The 18,214-nt window shown below is 35.9% G+C and overlaps 1 long non-coding RNA gene and 1 other non-coding gene across 3 annotated transcripts; both read left to right on the forward strand.

Annotated features, from left to right (window-relative positions):
• Positions 1–12,584: 12,584 nt before the first annotated feature.
• Positions 12,585–12,691, forward strand: LOC128281172 (small nucleolar RNA R71). Its single transcript, XR_008271384.1, has one exon. It is a non-coding gene; the product is annotated as a small nucleolar RNA R71 (small nucleolar RNA).
• A 4,201-nt stretch (positions 12,692–16,892) lies between these two features.
• On the forward strand, positions 16,893–18,112 carry LOC108455843 (uncharacterized). 2 transcript variants are annotated; one of them, XR_008270940.1, is made up of 3 exons: positions 16,893–17,027; positions 17,341–17,603; positions 17,714–18,112. It is a non-coding gene; the product is annotated as an uncharacterized LOC108455843 (long non-coding RNA). The 2 variants fall into 2 exon arrangements; XR_008270939.1 differs by having other exon boundaries at positions 17,761–18,112.
• The last annotated feature ends 102 nt before the right edge of the window (positions 18,113–18,214 follow it).

The following is an 18,214-nucleotide window of genomic DNA, read 5'->3' on the forward strand; positions in this document are numbered from 1 at the left end:
AAAATAGTTTACTATTCGACATAATTGTTTCTATAATTCCCTTTATTTTGCATATTCCATAGGAACCAATCACTAGTTTGCATTGCAAAGAAAACATTATGAGCTAACCTCGGCATAAAAGATGCCCACATCAACTTTAAGAAAAGACAATCTCAAATTGCATGAATCTCGGATTCCATAGCATGACCACACATTGGGCAATGACTTTCATTAGACATGTTTCTCCTAACCCATTCTCCATTTGTCAATAATCTATTACTCCAGGAACAACCAAACTCTTTGGGGGGGTTAGCCTTCCAAATCAGCCTTCAAGTATTAGAATTTCCTTCATTAACACTAGGATAAAGGCACCTAAACGTTTCGGAAATGGAAAATCGACCTGCAACCATCCATTTCCAGGCTAGATGATCCGGTTTTGCATCTTTAATCGGTGGTATCATAGATGTTATCTATGTAACAATGTTATCTAGCAATAAAGTCCTTAATATTGTTAAATCCCAAGCACTATTACCATTTGTTACATCACATACATGTAAAGTAACATCAAGTTGTACCATACCCTTATGAAAGGATTAAAGAGGGTCGACATGGCGAAGCCAAACATCATTCCAAAAATTCGTTAGATGTAACTCCCAAAAGACATTATCAATAACCTTATGCCAAACTTACATCAAGGACCTCTAAATAAAGGAGCACTTACTTTTATTGATGGAGGTTGGCATCACTCCCTAAACATTTTACTTATTCCTCAAAATTCGAACCCACAATGCCTCCGTATTAGTGAGTGTCTAAAATCCTAATTTGAGTAGAAATATTTTATTTTGGTCAGCTAAGTTCCTCAGCCCAAGTCCTCCATTACCAGTCGATTGATAACAGATCTCCCAAGATAATAAAATTGGTTTCCTCGACTCCAAAGTAGAGCTCCAAATAAAATTACGAGCTATTTTTTCAACCTCCCTACACACCAATATAGGTATACGTACCGTGCACATGAAATAGTTAGGGATAGCTAAGAGCATAGATTTTACCAATGTTATTTTGGCCACTATTGACAATGTTTTGGTGTCCCATCCATTGAGTTTATTTCGAACTTTAGAGACTACAAATTCAAAAGTGTTTACCGACACTCTTTTATGGAAGAGAGGCATGCCAAGATACAAATCAAGATCCTCCACAAGTACGAAGCCCATTTCACTACAAATTCCTCTAACTAGATCATCCAGTGTATTAGGCAAAGTAGACTTGTGACTTACTTCAATTCACCTTTTGTCTCAAGAAATGACAGAAAGAACTCAAAATGCTATTAATCATACTCGATTGTTCTCTGTCCGCTGGAACGACGAAAATGTGTAAGTATGCACAATCGCAACAAGTAATAAAGTGATAAGTAAATGTCGAGACTCACAGGGACTGTAAAAAGAATTATTTATGAATGCAATTTAAAACACTTTGGCGAAGAAAAATATTTTGATTTGAAGAGGTGATTAAAAACTAAAATTTTAACAAAGTAAAACGAATAAAATAAAATAAAGTTCCAATGCACGATTTCAAAAGATATATTTAATCAAGATGACATAATTGTGTTAGATTAATTACATTTCTTAACTTAGAATTATTAAACTCATGTTTGCGTTGTTACGAATAAATTCACGGCAACTCGGTAATTTGCTAACTTATGAACATACTTACCTACCAAAATCCGTTTATCTCTTGACTATATCTCTATGTCAATTCAACCGATTAAACAGATTTTAGTAAACAAATGTGTTAATGCACATACATACTTATGAAGTTAAAATAATCTCTTGTATATATCTCTATGCCAATTCAAACAATTAATTCAATCTCATAAGCCCATAAAAGATTACGTGAGGTAACAATGTATTCCTACCTTGAAACAGTTTAATCACAATAATCTTACAAGTTATGCAAGGCAAATGTATCGTTAGATACCGTTGCTAATTTAACCCTCAGCTACCTTAGATGATTAAACATGTACTGGTTAAGTATTGTGTCAATTACAATTTCAATCCGTTTAAATAATTATTCATTAGTTACCTTACAATTGTGATGCAAGAATAACTTAGTCGTGGTTTTACTTAATCAAACATCTTACCGAGGCCTATAACAACACAAACACAATTTTAATAAATTAAGTAGACGGAATGCAATCAACCTAACACGAATTAAATTTAAGCCATATCAATTAAATTAAACATTTCAACATCACAAATATTCACAGACATGGTCATCATAACAACAACAAAAATTAAGAGGATAGGGAACAAGAATCATATCCGGTGTTTTTTCGTGGCTTGACTGGTTTGCTCCACTCTTCATTCTCCGCTTCTTCTTGTCGAACCGAGGCTGCCACAAACACTTTAATACTACTCTAAATGGTGGATGAATGACTTTTTTTCAAGAGGTGAAATAGGCAAGACAATAAAGAAAAATGAATGGAAATAAAGAGAGAAAATTGAGAGAGAATAAATGAGATAAGAAAGTTGAGGTGTGTTTCAAATGAGCAACCAATGGGGTTTTTATGGGTTGAGAGGGCTGCTAAAAATACCCAAAATCAGCAACCAAAGAGCCCTCCCTTGGCCAGCCACACATGTCGCAAGTTTGAAGTTTTCAAACTTGCTATGTTAAGGTAGGGGCAAATCTAGAAAGGCACAAATAGTGGAGGGGTTTGTTTGCAATTTGAAAAAGTCTTCAAGGGTCATTTTGCAAGCTAATTAATCAGTCAAGCAAGCTGATTAGGTCAGCATGTGGGATGGTTTTGGGCTGCCTAGTTCTCGGTCAGTTCGATTTTCTCGGTTCAGCTCAACTGGGCCACTTTTTATAATTAATTAATAGTAATTTATTTAACCTAAATTAAATTGGATATAAATTAAAATTAATAATATTATGAATTAATACACATAATTTGGACCATCTTACACTGGAAAATTAATTTGCTTTGATGCTTCAAAATTGTTTCTCAGTTTTGTGCTTCTAGCAGTGTTTGCCGAGCCATTTTCACTCTTTGTGCAAATCTGTCAAAAATAATCAAAATTAATAAAAATTAATTATGTTAATAATTTAAGTACAAAATAATTATATATTTTTCGACAAGAATTTTATCGAACTTCCATGAATTTGAGTTAAAAAGGGCACGAAAAGTTGTGTATATTTTTGTGTTTCCATTCGCCTCACAGAAGATAAACAAGTCATCAACAAAGAAAAGATGAGATATGGTTGGTCCCTTTCTTGACATTAACGAAGGTTTCCAACTTTTTCATTCGACAACCTCCTTAATAAAATGTCCCAAATGTTCCATACATAGCACAAACAGATAAGGAGAGAATAAATCCCTTTGTCTTATACCATAAGATGGTCGAAAAGATTCTGTAACCGTGCCACTCCATAGAACATAAAGTGAAGATAAAGATACACAATTTAAAATCACCGTGACCAACAAACACGGTATCCTAGCTTCAACCAAAGTGTCATCCAAATAGTCCTATCCAATCCTATCATAGGTTTTTTCAACATCAGTCTTGAAAGCCATTCCATCTTCCTACCTTTGAAATTCCACATAGAATGAACAACCTCCTGTGCAATTACAATGTTATCCGATATGCACTGCCAGGAACAAAACTTGCTTGGTTCTGTTTATTAAGCGATCCCATCAATGGCCTTAATCGATTAAGAATCACCTTTGTGACAACCTTATACAACACCATACACAAGCTTATTAACCAAAATTGCGTAATTCTTTTCGGGCTCTGAACTTTTAGAATGAGTACTAGTAAGGTTTTGTTGATCCATGGGTTCAACTGATGCTCTTCTAAAACTTGCCTGACCATACTACACACCGAAGCGCCAAACATGTCCCATTGAACCTGATAAAATCTAGCATGAAACCCATCAAATCCTAATACTTTCTATGGGGTCATAGCAAAAATTGCCTTGCGAACTTCCTCATCACCAATTCCCACTTCAAGATTAACTTTGTCTATTGAAGAAATCAAAGGAAATCGTCCCCACTAGGAAAAACTCCATTGACTGAATAATTTATGGAATAAAGCTCCTTAAAAAAATACACCAAATGTTGTTACAGGACTACCTCATCGAAACACCATTAACCAACATCTATCTTAAGACCTTTAACCTTTTTTTTTATTTTGCCTATCCATAGTACGACTATGAAAATACCTTGTATTTCTATCACCATTCATAAGCCATTCCCCTCTTGATTTTTGAAACCATAACAGCTCTTCATATTTTAAAATGTCCTCAATTTTCAACCTTAGTTCTAACTCACGATCACGAAGCTTTTTTGAGTCTCTAAATTCTAGAATTCTTTGTACACGCTTAAGTTCTGAAATCAACCTCTGCTTACAAACAAAAATAACCCTGAAAACACGCTTGTTCCATTCCTTAACCTCTTTCAAAAAATGCTTTAAGTTCGTACACACATCCAATTCATTATTCCAGTTACTACTAATAAATCATTAAACTCCACATGAACTAACCAACTAGCCAAACAACAAAAGAGTCTTGTACCTCTACTTTACAACGGATTAAGGGAAACCAAAATCAACCGATTTACATCCATTATCAAACCCAAAAACTCCAAGTGAATCGAGGCCGCAAAAACCCAAGTCACAAAGACTATTATCAAATAGGAAAATTTGAAACCCTTGACATCCATTTCTCACGCTCGTTGCACCACCTGCCTGTTCCAAGTGCTCAAGAATTAAATTGAAACCTCCTGCTAGAACTCATGATTCCACAATGGTTTTAGCTAGAGAATCCAAATACTCCCATAACTTCTGCCTCGTTGCTGGTTGTGGGCTAGCATATACTACTTAACACAAAAATTTAGAGGATCCTTGTCGATTTCTCACCCTCATAAGAATCATTTGTGGATGCAAGTCCAGTATATCAAGGAGAACATTGTCACTCCAAAGAATCCAGATCCCACCAGAAAACCACCTTGCTTAAATTCTAAATGAATTCGTAAAACCAAGTCTTCCTATGATTTCATCCATATGAATACCACTGACCCATGTTTCAAAAAAATTCATTACATCTATGCAAAATTCTCTCTTATACTCATCCATAAAATTATGAAAATAGGGATGCCTTATTCCTCGATAATTATAGAAAAAGACTTTTAAATCCATAATCTAAATAAAAAAAGACGCCAACAAGTCAACACAAGTTGTACATATAAACTTAACAGCAAATACCATTGTTACCAAAATCATCATCAACCATAACTTTCACAGATGAAAGTAGTACCTTTGTTTGAAGCTCAGCATCGGATTCATACTCAATGAGTTGCACAATATCCTCCATTGTTATTGATAACTTGATGTGCGTGATAAGTTTTATATTTATGATTGATCATACATGAAAATTAACTATTATCACGATAAAGGCAAGCGTACCTATCGAACAGTAGTATAGCCTATAGCAAGACCGAAATTTCGAACCCACAGGAACTAAAAGTACTAGTATTAACCTTCTTTTTATTATCTAGCCTAAAAATAAGGGGATTTGTTTTATCTAAACTAATTAATTAAACTAAGAATGCACAAGAAGTAAATGGAGGAAATACTTTTGGGAAAACTGATTGATTTAGACAATACCCAAGGAAGAATCCACCTAGACTTCACTTGTTATTTGACTCTGAATTAGACGATTTATTCACTTGAATTGATCCGTAGAAATCCCTAATTTATATTATTATCTCTCTCGAGACTTACAACGTCTAACCCTAAGTTGATTAATTGAAATCTCTTTTTAATTAAAACCCCTAGTGTTGCATTAACTCGATCTATGGATTCTCTTATTAGGTTTGACCCTAATCTGGCAGATTTATGTCGACCTATGTCTAGGGGTGCAATCAAATCCGCTTAATTATGCTAGATCTACTCTTAGACAAAGACTTTTACTCCTCTGAATAAGCATATCAATACTTGAATCAATATCCTAAAATATTAAAGCAGGAATTAAGGACACATAATTAAGAACAAATCAAGTGTTTATCATATAATTCAGAAAATAGTAACAAGATTTGTCTTAGGTTTCATCCCCCTTAGGTATTGAGGGAATTTAGTTCATATGTGTAAAAGAAAACATTTCAGAAGAATAATAATAATAAAACATAAAGAAACCCAAAAACCCTTGAAGGAAATTGAAGGGAGATCTTCAGTCTTGAAGGAGAATCCAGTTTCTGAGATGGATCAATCGGTTTTCTTCGAGTAATTTTTTGCCTTCCACTCCGTGTGTGTCCTCTAGATGCCTCATCGAGTGTTTATATAGGCTTTAGAATGCTTCAAAACCCTAAAAAGTGGCCTTTTCCGAGTAGAACTACACTTGGGCTCGACAGGGACACGACCGTGTGCCACGCCCGTGTGGGGTGGCTTAGGCTATGTTAAAGTCTGCTAAATAGACACAGGCATATGGTCTATCCGTGTGAGGAAGTCCAGGCCGTGTTAATTTCTCATGTTGACCTATTTTCTCCGTTTTGGCCTGTTTCTCGCTCTTTTTACCCTCCTATGCTTACTTAAGTATAAAACATGAAAGTAAAAGATTAGGAGCATCAAATTCCACAAATCTAATGATAATTCATCCAAAAATGTGCTAAGCATAGGATAAAAATATGTATAATTATGTCTTATCAAATACCCCCACACTTAAGCATTTGCTTGTCCTCAAGCAAAGTCCTCAATTCACAATTAAGAATTCATTTTTCTCAACTTATAATTCCTATCAATAATATCTCAAAATAATCCATAAGTAATCATACATTAAGAATTCAACTAGAAGAACATCAAAGTTTCAAACATTCCAAGTTGAGCATTTTATCATGAAAACATAGGTGTCTCCCCTCATCTAAGTAATCACCTTTGATTCAAAATATTACAGAATTTAACATCCTCACTAAAGATTCACTCAAATCATTCGACGTGTTTAAGGGCAACAAATTTAGCACTTAACAGTCAATATGAAAAGTTATTACCATAGGTTTGCGTGAAAATCAAATCTCCACCACTATATATTGAGATGATACATTAATCAAAAGGTCTTTAGAGGGTTGTAACGTGGCCTTAGTTAAGGGGTGTGGTCACAAGTTGAAATAAAAGGTTAGAATCGAGATTGAATTGAGAAATTACCTAACTAGAAAAATACTAAAACTGACAAATTACGTTCCTGATTAGGTGATCCTAGAATTGAGCTTTTCTTCATGGATAATATTGTTTTAATCCAAGCATTACATAATTTCGAAATATGCTAGACGATAAATCTAAATTGTAGTAACTTCAGTTTTTTTTTTTTTTAGGAACAAATCAAGTAACATAGAACTTTGCTAACTATCAAAAATAAAACATAGCTAAGCAATTTATTCAAATCAAATCTTGACAAAAATAGGGACCAAATTAATTGAGGGGATTTCAACAAAAATAGGTTATGGGTTAATATTGAGGGTAAATCAATGAATGGCTTGTTAGGCTCAAGGGGGTTCACTAAAGGTTAATTATGAAGGTGGACTTTTATGGAGTGAGTGGGTTAAACCTAAGTGCCTTTATCATCTCAACATATCAAATCAATAGTGTGGTCTTGACATGCATAATCAAAGCAAGTTCTAGAATAACAAATCAATATTGGCGCACTCATTAAAATAATAAAAGTAAGCATGAAAGAAATAATATATGCTCTAAAGGCTCAAGATCTCACAAAATTTTGGCTTTTTGATGTTAATCCTGTGAATTTCGACTTCAAGATAATACCTAAACTTGAGGAAATAACCTAGCAATTTTTAATTCTCAAAAATCAACTTATCATGCGTGATTCTCTAATTACTTAAATTTTAAACAATCAATGCATAAATGTCTATGTTTTAATTCAAGACATATCAATAAAAATCATAAATTAATGAAAATCCATTCTAATAATGATATGAGTGAGTCACGTAAGAATAAGACAAAATTTAGGAATTTTTCTGATAATGATATAAATAATCCCCCCACACTTAAGATGTACATTGTCCTCAAAATATAAAGATAGGTTTCTGAAAAATATAGATATAAGATCATAAGATAGGGAGAGAAGTGAAACTTCCTGAATGTTAAATGGAATCTTTGAATTAGAGTCATGGAAAGTAATCAGCTAAGGCAAGGGTGAGATTGGAGAAGGATACTCCAGTGGTGGTAGAGGTTGTTAGTCCACAAGTGATGTGCCAAAAGAATATTATAACTGGTAGTAGCTATAGTCGTGGTCGAGCAGGGCATAGCAATCGTGGAGGACCTTTTCCAATGGAGTTGCAAATTCCTAAGTAATAGTGAACTTTGGAGCTCTTTATAACTGCGATAGAATCAATAACTCTTTAGGAAATATAAAGTAGCATGATTACTTACAAAGAAATGGCCGAAAACATAAATTACTTAATATAAATTGTAAAACCTAAAGATGAAGTAAAAATAGTATTTAAGAGAAATAAAATAAAAAGTAATTTAAAAAGATAAATAAAGATAAAAGTAAAAAAAAAAATAATAAATAAATAAAAGTCTTTAAAAATCCTCATCGCTAGATGGTTCACGAGGTGGGGGTGGCGATGAGATGTAAATGTGCTGACAAATCTGATGTAAGGTTGCATCAATGTGATCAAAGCGCTAAAAACATTACAGCTCGAATCGAGTGAGACGGTCAGAGATGTCAGAGAGTGAAGTAGCCGCATGAACTGGACGATGAATAGGTGGTGGTTGAGATGGTGGATCTTCGTAAGGTGGAAAGACATCATCAGTAATGTCCTCTGGGTCCTCCAGCTCGGCTGACTAGACGAGACAGTACTGAGGAGGATCAAATCCACGTCGTCGCTCGATTATCCTCATATGGAGCATACTCGAGATGCCATGTGGGGACATCTGACCGATAATGGTGAGGGAGGATGATTGCGCTACCGTGTTGAAGAGACCGAAGTACCGCGCCAGGCGAGTCACATAAGAGCCGATGGAAATGACTCCCTTCCTATGCCACTCTGTCTGATGGCAAATGGTGAGGGTGATAAAATAAGCGAGGTTGAATACGTGCCCATACGCAATGCTCCAAAAAATAGGCGTCGTTAGTGTTGACGATACCGGTACTCTTTCGTCGTCCTGTCAGGGTGTGGGCTAGGATGGCGTGTAAGTATCTCAGTGATAGAGCGAGGGTCGATGCCTTGGAGTGGCTAGGGTCATAAGTGGACGAAGCAGGGACTAGGGCCTTCCAGTAATTTGAAGGAGAATAGTAGATGTGGCGATGGAGACTGTCGAAGTCATCGTCGTTCACGAACTCCTCCGTATATATTCCTAATGCAACACCGAACTTAGGTACGCTCAACTGGCAAACAAAACCACTGAGACGGAACTGGACTATTCCAAAATCATCGAACTTTGTCAAAACGGGTTGAAGGTGAAAGGTCGAACAGAATTCTAAAGTGAGCTCGAGATATGTCGGCTCGACGATCTTGAAGAAGAGCCCCCACGAGTCAGTAGGCAAGAGAGCCCAGACTGCGTCAGTGAGTTGGATCTGCTCTAGGGTGGTCCAATCAATGCAACAACCCACATCTAGGGGCCGGGCCCGTAGTATCTGGAATAGTTCTTCTTGGGGTCTTGATGGAAATTAGAGGAATATGTGTCGTATCTCGGTGGTAGGACCCGAGGAGCATGTTGCTTCTTTTCGCTTTTTCGAGGAGGGGACAGAAGTCTTTTTCTCACGAGTATTTGCCATGGTATGCGATTGATGAATGATGGTGGTGCTTAATAGAGGAGGGGTGCACACGCGGCGTGGGTTGGATGACGGCGGTGGTGGTGCTAGTGCGACGGTGGGGGTTTGTAGTGTGGAAAAAGAGAGAAGAATGAAGGAATATGTAAAGGATGGAGGATAAGAGAGAAGATTTTGATGCTTATGAAGGAAAAGAGAGGAGAAATGGTGGATTTTGAGGTGATAGTCGGAGCTTAGGTGGTGACGGAAGTGGAGAAAACGGCGGCTAGGGTTAGGGTATTGGAGAAGAGGGTGATGATTAGTGTGGGTTTATACAGATATTAAGGCACACGGCCGTGGGGCACGCCCGTGTGCCCTTATTTCAACCCGTGTGTTTCGTGGTTTTCAAATTTAGGCGCGTCTGGAATTCAGCCCAGGCCCATGTTCTTTGGGCATGTTGGTGCACACGGCCGTGTTGCACGACCGTGTCCTACTTCGTTCCCTTCTCTTACGCCCGTGTATATATGCACACGGCCATGTTATTTTGATAGTTTCGACCACGAGTGGTGGGCACAGACGTGTCACACGCCCATGTTAATTTGGCAAGATTGCCTACGGCAATGTCGCACGACCGTGGCAACGTATTGAATCCCGTGTTTTGGGAAAAATTTTACTCTATTTTCACACGGTCGTATCCCAAGGCCGTGTCACTGCCCGTGGTATGAGCACGGCTTAAGGCATGCCCGTGTGCCTAGTCGTGTGGATTTAAAAAACCTATTTTTAAGGATTCAGTTAATGATTTAGATGTTAAAAACTAAAATTTAAAGAAATCAACACCGTTAGTGCTCGGGTTACCTCCCGAGAAGCGCTTATTTAGAGTCTAAGCTCGACTTACCTTTCTGTTGCGTGGTCATAGTGTTGCGAGGAGTTTAAACTCCTCTTTTCTGCTATCATTCTTAACAAAATAAGGTTTAAGTCGAGTACTGTTTACCTTGAAAGTGCCGACTTTGGAATGTGTTAACTCGGCTCTTCCATTAGGTTCAGAAGTGGAAATACGAGGGTCTGCTGCATCTAATAGTACTTTGTCTCCAACCTTAAGTTGATTTGTTAAAACATTAAATCTTTCATGGCATGGTGTTGGTTTATCGTGTGTTCTCGATTTCTGTGTCCGTCATTCATCTAGTTCATCGATATGTAGCCTTTGTTCTTCATAGATGGGTCCTTTGTTGTTACTTGAACATGGCTCATGTATGCTCTTCGAACGTATTTCCTGCAAAGAAAGTTGCACCAGATGGTCAGTATTAGTAGCATGATTTATACAACCACCCTCAATATTTGATGTGTTACTCGAATTACGAGCTTGAAGAATGATTGCTTCATCACCCACATGAAATGTGAGTTCACCTATACCAATATTAATAATAGTTCTAGCAGTTGCTAAAAAAGGCCTTCCTAAAATCAAAGGTACGTCACTATCATTTTCTATGTCTAGAACAACAAAATTAATTGGAAATATAAATTTATCGATTTTGACAAGTACGTCTTCAATGATACCCCTAGGAAATCTAATGGTTTTATCTCCTAACTGAATGTTCATCCTAGTTTGTTTGGGTTTCCCAAGACCTAGTTGTTTAAACATTTTATAGGGCATGACATTAATGTTTGCCCTTAAATCAGCCAATGCATTGTTAACATCTAAACTACCAATTAAATAAGGAACCATAAAACTCCCTGGATCTTTCAATTTGTTGGGTAGCTTATTCTGTAGAATGGCTGAGCAAACTGCGCTTAACTCCACATGCGACGCCTCATCCAATTTTCGTTTATTTGCTAAAAGCTCCTTTAAAAATTTAACTGCATTCAGCATCTGTGAAAGAGCTTCAATAAATGGTAAGTTAATATGTAATTTCTTTATTAATTTAAGGAATTTACCAAATTGTTCATCCGTGTGGTCTTTCCTTATCGCAGCAGGGTATGGCACACGAGGTTTATAATCTCTACTTACCAATTTTTGCTCACTGTGGTCCACCTCGCCCTTACCTTTACTTACCGCAATTTCTTACCTCAGTTCTGGTTCAGGTTCAACTAACCCTTCCTCATGTCGAACGGTAATCACATTAAGTTGTTCCCTTGGGTTAGATTCAGTATTACTCAGCAAGTTACCTTATGCTCATTCAGAAATCAACTTAGCAAGCTGGCCTATCTGAGTTTCAAGCCCTTGGATCGATGCTTGTTGATTCTTAAGTGCTATTTCGGTATTCTGAAAATGAGTTTCTGACACCGAGATGAATTTCATTAACATCTCCTCAAGGTTCGGCTTCTTTTCCTGCTGATAAAGTGCTTGTTGAAAACCTGGGGGATGTTGTGGCCTTTGATTTCCTTAGCCACCCCACGGGAAGTTGGGATGGTTCCTCCAACCTGTATTATAAGTGTTACTGTGTGGGTTATTTTGAGATCTAGAATTATTATTACCCATATATTGAACTTGTTCTTCCTCGTTGCTAAGGTTGAAGGATTGATATTCTATTTGTACTCTTCCTCTATTTGAATCGCACCTCATCATTGGATGTACCTGAGTAGAACTATACAAATCGTCAACCTTTTTATTTAAAAGTTCTATCTGGTTAGATATCATAGTAACCGCGTAGAGGTTGAAAACACCGGTTGCTTTTGTTGGCTTTATTCTCATGACTTGCCACTGATAGTTATTCATTAACATCTCTTCAATAAATTCATAAGCCTCTTTAGGTGTTTTGTTGTTTAAAGTTCCACCGGCGGCTGCGTCAATCAGTTGCCTTGTTGAGGAGTTCACACTGTTGTAAAAAGTCTGAACCTGTAACCATAAAGGTAACCCATGGTAAGCACACTTTCTCAATAGGTCCTTGTATCTCTCCAATGCATCATAAAGATTTTCTAGATCCATTTGCACAAAAGAAGAGATATCATTCCTCAATTTAGCCGTTTTAACCAGCAAAAAATATTTAAGTAAAAATTTTCGGTCATTTGTTCCCAAGTAGTGATTGAGCCTCATGGTAACGAGTTCAACCACTGTTTAGCCTTATTCTTTAATGAAAAGAGGAATAACTGAAGGTGAATGGTATCATCAAAAACGTCATTGATTTTAAATGTGTCGTAGAGTTCCAAAAAATTCGCTAAATGAGTGTTTGGATCCTCGTCCTACAAACCATCAAACTGAACAAACTGTTGTATCATTTGAATCGTGTTAAGTTTCAGTTCAAAATTATTTGCAGCAACAGCAGGTCTAACTATACTCGATTCAGTTCCTTTCAAATTAGGTTTAGCATAATCATACATAGTACGAGGAGCAAGATTCTGATTTACTGGATCTGCAGCAGCCACAGGAGGTAGTGGATTATTATGATTATCAGCCATCTCCTCTGTTGTGGTTTGAATATCGTCCTCTTGCCATTTCTCTATGTATCGTAGGTTTTGCCTTATCTCTCTTTGGTTTCTACGAGCTGTGCTTTCGATCTCACTATCAAAAAGTAGAGGTCCTGACGGGTTTCTTCTAGTCATAAACTATACAAACCTGCTAGAAATAAATAAAATAAAATTTAGCGATATAAACAAAATTAAAATAAAAATTAAATTACAATAAAATAAATGGCTAAAGTAATAAAAATTAAGCGTTCCTAATATCTTAGTTCCCCTGCAACGGCGCCAAAAACTTGATGTGCATGATAAGTTTTATAGTTATGATTGATCGTACTTGAAAACTAACTATTATCACGATAAAGGCAAGCGCACCTATCGAACAGTAGTATAGCTTATAGCAAGACCGAAATGTTGAATCCATAGGAACTAAAAGTACTAGTATTAACCTTCTTTTTATTATCTAGCCTAGAAATAAGTGGATTTGCTTTATCTAAACTAATTAACTAAACTAAGAATGCATAGGAAGTAAATAGGGGAAATACTTTTGGGAAAACTGATTGATTTAGACAATACCCAAGGAAGAATCCACCTAGACTTCACTTGTTTATTCACTTGACGTGATCTGTAGAAATCCCTAATTTATATTATTATCTCTCTCGGGACTAACAACGTCTAACCCTAAGTTGATTAATTGAAATCTCTTTCTAATTAAAAACCCTAGTGTTGCATTAACTCGATCTATGGATTCCTTTATTAGGTTTGACCCTAATCCAGCAGATTTATGTTGCCATATGTCTAGGGGTGCAATCAACTCCGCTTAATGATGTTAGATCTACTTTTAGACAAGGACTTTTACTCCTCTGAATAAGTACATCAATACTTGAATCAATATCCTGGAATATTAAAGCAAGAATTAAGGAACATAATTAAGAACAAATCAAGTATTTATCATATAATTCAGAAAATAGTAACAAGATTTGTCTTAAGTTTCATCCCCCTTAGGTATTGAGGGAATTTAGTTCATATGTGTAAAAGAAAACATCTCAGAAGAATTATAATAACAAAACATAAAGAAACCCAAAAACCCTTGAAGGAAATTGAACGGAGATCTTCAATCTTGAAGGAGAATCCAGCTTCTGAGATAGATCAATCGGCTTTCTTGGAGTAATTCCTTGCCTCTCACTCCGTGTGTGTCCTCTAGGTGCCTCATCGGGTGTTTATATAGGCTTGAGAATGCTTCAAAACCCTCAAAAGTGGCTTTTTCCGAGTAGAACTAGACTTGGGCTCGACAGGGACACGGTCGTGTGCCATGCCCGTGTGGGGTGGCTTAGGCCGTGTTAAAGTATGCTAAATAGACACAGGTGTGTGGTCTACCCGTGTGAGGAAGTCCAAGCCATGTTGATTTCTCACGTTGACCCATTTTCTCTGTTTTTGGCCCGTTTCTTGCTCTTTTTACTCTCCTATGCTCACCTAAGTATAAAACATGAAATTAAAGGATTAGGAGCATCAAATTCCAAAAATGTGCTAAGCATGGGATAAAAATATGTATAAATTACGACTTATCATAACTCCACTATTAAGTTCGTTACAACTCTTTGTTCACAATTAGGAGGTTTATTTCGTTTTACATTACTGTTCTTATAATTTTGCACCATTGTGTTTGAGCACCCAATACTCGACTCACCAAATTGAAAAACTCTATTTTCTTTACCTTTCGGAACATTAAATTCTCCAATTTCAATATCCGAATAGCCTCATGTTTATTTCTGTCCAATTTCAATTGGAAATACATAGGCAAAAAATTAAAGTTTCTATCCATAGGATTTTGGAAAAACGGACTTATTCCAGAACCATCATTAGACCCATTTCCCCCATTATTAGCAGATGACCCAATATTAGAATTAGTGGGCCTTTGTACATTTGGACTTGTTCTAAGTCTGCCTCAAATCACAATTCTTTTCCCAATATTTTTAGACGTCCCTTTTTTCCCCACAAATGGATCTTTTTGATCAACTTTCCCAACCTTAGCCAAACTAGATCTCCTTAAATCACGCCCTTCAAACTAAACAGGTTGATTTCCTCTTTCCATAGCATTGATTTCAGAATTTGATTCACCATGATCTGTCGTTAGGGATGAAAACTGTGATACCCCTGTTCCGTTCCCAACGCTGTAAAATTTTTTGTTCCTGTATTCCGACCCTTTCCTCTTTGCTATTTTTCACAAGCATTCATGGGTTATATGGTTCATCTTCCTCACCTCATTAATCATCCATTTTTTTGATTGTTGATTCTCGCCCGCCGACACCCTTTACACATATCAGAATTATGTCCAAATATCCCGCAATTAAAACAAACAATCGGAAGTGATTCATACTCAATTCTCTGAATATGACCATTGATCTTGATCTTCGACACTAGTGGTTTCCTTAAGTCTACACACACTGCCAACCTAACGAAGCGTCCTCACCTTCCACTGCTCGTATGAACATCAAGCTTGACCACCAACCTTATGGCTTGACCAATAGCACGAAGTAATCAATTTGAGTAGTAGTTTTCTGACAGATTAAGTAATCTAACCCAAACCACTTGAACATCCACTTTATTTTCCCATGTTGAAATATCTGGCAACCATGGCCGTACAGCCAAGTATTGGCCAAAAATCACCCAAGGACCCCTAACCAAGATAACTAGTATAGACTGGTTCGATCGAACAAATAATCGGATGATCTTGAGAGTCAGTATTGATTGGTTGAATCGAATTTTTAATATATATTATTTTTATGAATTTTTTAATGATTTATTTAATTGAACTAGACGGATCGATCGAACTAGTTGAATTGATGAATTGATAACTTGATTATTTTAACCACCGATCCATTTCTAAAATCTTAATTTTGAATGGTTGGTTAAATAAGTTGAATTGGAAATAGCTTATCTGGTATGAATGGTATATAAGAATTCATTAATGTTGAACTAGTAAAAAATACGTAAAAATCAATAAAATTTTTGATTGAATGATTTAATAAGATGAATTGGAATTACACCAAGGTATATATGAATTCAATGAACATTGAACAAATCAAAAATTGGTTTGGATTTCGGATTGAACAGTTCTAAGTGACACAAGTTCAATTGGTAAAAATCAGATTGGACTGATTTATATGCAATTGGAAATCAATGGAATTGTTCTATCTAATATAGATATGAATTGGTAAAAAAAAACATGTTTAATATAAAAAGAAAATTGTATTGAACCAATAAATTATTTTCTTTTCAATTTCATTGGTGGGCTCCTTTAAGAAATGTTTTTGAAATGTGGTTGGATAGATAATCAATCAAAAACTCAACAATTAAAAAGTATATTGTCCCATATTAGGGTTTTATCTTTAACTTTATGCAGAATCATATATGATTTATAGAGAGACACTTCATGGTACTTGCAAGATTAGGAAAATGTGTCAATAATTTATTATAATTTATGTTTAATTTAAAATAAAATAATATTAATTATCTATCGGTTTTCAAACTATTTTTAAAGAAGGTGAGTAGGAAAATGAAAGTTAAAAGAAAAGAATTAAATTGATAAAAAGGAAAAAAATATAGGGATTAGATGTGAAATTTGACTTAAATTTATCAAAAGGAAAAAGTATGGGGAATTAAATACTATTTTTAAAATCTTTAACAAGGAAAAACAGTCAGATCTTAAAGCGGCGTCGTTTCCATCTGTCTATTAAAGCCAAACCTGGCCGCATTCTATTTTATCAATCTTGCTTAGGGTTTTCATTCTCAGATTTGCTTTAATTTTGTTGTCCTACCGTTTGAAAACATGATTTCGAAGCGCTTTCCATTTTTTTACTATCTTTTCTGCTTGATTTGATGATGAAAGAAATGGACGGGTGATGATCTACGCTACGTTCTTTCTGATTCAAATGTTCTCTCTAATTCTTTTTCGATTTTCCTTTATTTTTTTTAATCTTAATTTCCTAGTTGAATTTTTTTTTCCTTCTTTTCTTTATTCATTTGAACTTTTCTTTTTCATTTTCAGATTTTGAAAATATATGATGCATTTATGGAGAATGTGTTCTGAACTTAGTTTTTTTTTTTTTTAATTTCAATCCCCAATAATTACATTTAGAATTTTTCCTTACATTAATAATAATCTTTCTTATACCCTCTTAACCTTTCAGTTTCATTTTTTTTTTTTGAAAGATCTGAAACATGATCTTCAACGGCAGCAAGATCGGAAACATGATCTTCAACGGTAACAAGCTTGGCGGTGAAGTTTGAAATATACGAAGCATGATCTTCAACGGTAACAAGATCCGAAACATGATCTTCAGCGGTAACAAGCTTGGCGGTGAAGTTTAAAATATCCGAAGCATGATCTTCAACGGTAACAAGCTTGGCGGTGAAGCTCCAACGGCTAGATTTTGGGATACCCACTCCCATCTATCTATAAATAAGCATCACCGGTAGGTTCATCATCTATCTAAGCTTTTCAGCATCCTCTTCTCTGTCCTTTTGCTTTTAATTTTTTGTGCTTTGATTCATTCTTTAAACCATGGAATCAAATTCACGAAAGAGAATGGGATTTCTCAACCCTTTGAGAAATCCCATTTCCAACTCCAGGGAATGGAGAGCTCGGAAGATGCTAGAAATTTCTCTAATGAAACCCATCTCTAATGGGGATCAATGGTGGGAATTAATCAGGGAGGATGATTTGCCAAGTCTCGACCAAGAGACAGATCCTGATCTGCTGCTGCTGCTCCTCAAATACAAGGTACATATCTTGTTGGAGATGGTGAAGCTTTTCACCAATGGCAGTCCGAAATAGCTCGTTTTGGTATTTAGGATATATAGGAGATTAGTATGATTTATCCTAAACTTAAGGATAATTTAGTTTTGTAATTTTCCCTATTTTCTTTATATAGAAATTCAACTTTGTTAAATGGATAAGGAATGCTCTGTTTCTCTTTCTTAACGGCTCTGTTTCCAAGTTTAATTTTGCTTCCGCGGCTGCTTTATCATTCGCGCCTTCTTCTTCTTCACCCAGAATGGGTTTATGAGAAATTAAAATTTTAAT

Source organism: Gossypium arboreum, chromosome 9 (assembly GCF_025698485.1).
Source record: "Gossypium arboreum isolate Shixiya-1 chromosome 9, ASM2569848v2, whole genome shotgun sequence".
NCBI lineage: Eukaryota > Viridiplantae > Streptophyta > Magnoliopsida > Malvales > Malvaceae > Gossypium > Gossypium arboreum.